Genomic DNA, 3229 nt, shown 5'->3' with positions numbered 1-3229 from the left:
CTTTCCCTGGAAAGATCTGGCAACATTTTCAGAGAGAATTACAACATAAACATCAAGTCTGTGGGGCAGCAGCCAAAGAACCTCACGCAACTGCGTTTACTGATGTGCTAACGCCATCTCAGAGCACCGCAGGGAGGAGGACGCTGGGAGAGAGCACAGTCGGGATGTGCATACGCCGCTGGCACACTTCAGCCTGAAAAGAGGAGAGAGCCTGACACCAGCAGCAGAGACTTAACTGATTAGTCAAGGGTACATACCGCAAAAAAGGCTCAGCTCTAAAATGCCCTCGTTTGGAAGCTATGTCAAATGCTTTTCAGTTTACTAAGCTGGTACTTTTAGTGTATCCACTATCCTCAGGCTTTAGGAAAATAAACACAGACCAAAAGGAGAAGTGTCACAAGCAGAAGCAAGACAAAGCCTGCTTTAGGGAAGCAGTTGCCTAAATTGATGGAAACCTGTGATTTTAAGATGAAAAAGCATTTGCAAAATCTTATTGGTGAAGATTATGGTTTAACCTTCTGACTCTGTTCAGAATCAGAGAGCTTAAAACAATTAGAAAGAAACAAATGAGTCAAAAAAAGGGCAACACTGGGGCAGGGCAACAGCACAACTGCTCCTGCTGTACTTGCTACAGTAATCCAAAGCACCACATGCTCTATGGCAGAGGAGCTGTAAGCAAAATCCTCCACGTTTACTGTCTCCTTCCATCTCCCAGGAGGAGCAGGATGGAAGGTAAGGGCTGCGAGGAATGTGTTTGACAAGCGTTTAGAATACAAGTCCCACGTGGCCAAAATCTAAACTCCAGTTGTCCAGACCTACTCAAAGGGTATTTGCATACAGAATGTTATTTGTGATACAAGGCAGGAGCGCTAAAGAAAAGTTTTCCATGTCAAAAGAGAACAGGAACAGGTTTTCAGACAGAACGCCATTTCAAAAAACAAAGCTGTCCTGTTTCTGTTCACAGGATAGACCACTCACTATATAAAACAGAATGTCTCCTAAACGCTCTGCCTAGAGCAGCCACAGCACATCAGTTTCAAATGCCATCGCAACTGTCAAGGCAAAACAATTGCCAAATTGAGTTTTTACTCATCCTTCTACTTCTAGGACAAGAGCTGTGATATTTAACCCAGTCTTGAAATTCCAGCTTTACAACACTACGCAGTGTGCCAGGAAGATGAGTAACTGTGCACGGGTGGGCTCAAGCGCAGCCGGCTGCCCTCCCCACAGGGCCATGCCCTCTCCTCAGTGCACCACCACCCGCCTGCCGTCCCCGTCCCACACCCTTATTCTCCTTGCAACAGGCAGGGGGAAAGCTCAGATGAAATTGTCATCTGCAGCCAACTTCCCCCCAAACCCAGGAGACAGAAATGATGCAACTGTCCAGAGAGCAAGTCAAACAACAGCTCCACAAGCACGGCATTGTGCAAGCTCGATTCTGCAGCTGCCCGCTAATGTAGCACCTCCACGATGACAGCACTGGCAGCACAGGGCAGTTTATCTCAACAGGAAGCGTTTCTCAATACTCGCAATCGTCCGCACAAGCAATCAGTAAACAGTTTGATGAGGTCAAGAACAGCAGCTACTGAGGAGCTGCAATTCTCAATTGTGTAAGAATTTTAGCTTCTTTAACCTATCTCTTTCCATTTAAACACCCGCTTATGTACTTTCCTTTAAACACCTAAGAGCTGGCAGCACCTAACCCACTCCCACCACAAGCCAAGCATCTCACCTATGTCAGTCCCTATGTATATCTACTCAGCCTTACCTACAGAACAAACTAGTTAAGGTTTTGTCACAAAAGAGTCCAAGAAATTCCATTATGAAATGCTGTAAGTCATACCAAGTTAGATAAGACTCACTGCACACCCCAACTCCAGTATCTCACACAAAGCTATGCTCAACTTACAACCTTTTTTTTTTTTCCACTAGTCTTTACCATCTTTAATTCAGAATACCAAGATGTGCAAATGGAGCCACCTCCAGAGTGCAGAAAATCCATTTGTCCTCAGAGCACAGAAAGAGACTGAACAACTTATTAGAGCACAAGGAGGTTTAACTGGGTGGCAAAGGAAATTATAACACCACTCTTCGACAAAAATCTTTTAAGAAAATAGCAGATGTTTTCGGAACCCATCACTAGGTTATCATTCATCTCAGGCTTCATCATTAGCAACCTTCTATGGTTAATTAAGGTTTCTTTTTCCCCCCAGGTACTAATTATATCTAAGTAGTTGCTATTTTGCTGACCATTGCTATGCAGTTCAGTGAATTATTCTAATGACTACAAAAATGATACATCTGGGCCAATAAAGAATTCTGTTTCTAAACCTCTGGAGACAGTGATACAATTAGTAGTTTGTGGTTTATTCAGAGCCAACTTCATTCTACTATTAGACTTTTAATCATGAGCAATTATCATGTACAGACATCCACTCTGAGCTCTAGTTTCATCCATTTTGTAGTGATTTTCTTGTGACATCAACATTATGACTCCAGGATTAAAACATTATTTTCTGACGCTTAAAGAGAAAACTCTTGCTGACACAGAGAGCCCAACTGGTAACACGTGCTCATGTAATACTCATGCCAGATGTGCATGCAGTACAGCGTGGTGGACTCCGCTTCCAAAGTGCTGTCTGAGCTTTTGCAAGGACAGACTAAAGGACCTGCCCTTATAATCCTGTAAGAGGAAACGTCTGAGGTCCTCAATGAGACATCTTTTGGTACTTCTAGTGAGGGACCTTAAGAACAGAAGAGACCTTCATTACAAACCAGATGATCAGCATTTTGGATAACATGAACAATTTTTCAACTTTTATGGCACACTATCCCATCGCTACAACTGTTCCTTGACTTCTCCTAACCTATTTTTATATTAAGATATCAGGAAACATATCTGACCATCTAAGGCAAGGTATTGTAGCAGGAACCACTCCTGCTGTAGAAGAGGAGGTTCACCTGACAATCTGTAACACCAAGAACACAAGACTGCAGGCAGAATAGGACGCATGCTTGTTTCCCTTCCTTCTGCATTGCACAATTTTGTTGAGGTTTATCAAATGTATTCCTCTGCAAGCCAGAAGAAATCTGAGGTGTAGTCATTTTGAAAGGAACTCAGATGGCTTCCTTTATTTTCTCTGTATTTCAGAGCAGCCAGTCAAACTCACAAGCATATTCACAGGCCCTTGCTAGGTTGGCTGCAATGGGCCTTTCACACACAAACCGA

Source organism: Buceros rhinoceros, unplaced genomic scaffold (assembly GCF_000710305.1).
Source record: "Buceros rhinoceros silvestris isolate BGI_N320 unplaced genomic scaffold, ASM71030v1 scaffold3555, whole genome shotgun sequence".
NCBI classification, from domain to species: domain Eukaryota; kingdom Metazoa; phylum Chordata; class Aves; order Bucerotiformes; family Bucerotidae; genus Buceros; species Buceros rhinoceros.
This window is presented reverse-complemented; position numbering follows the sequence as displayed.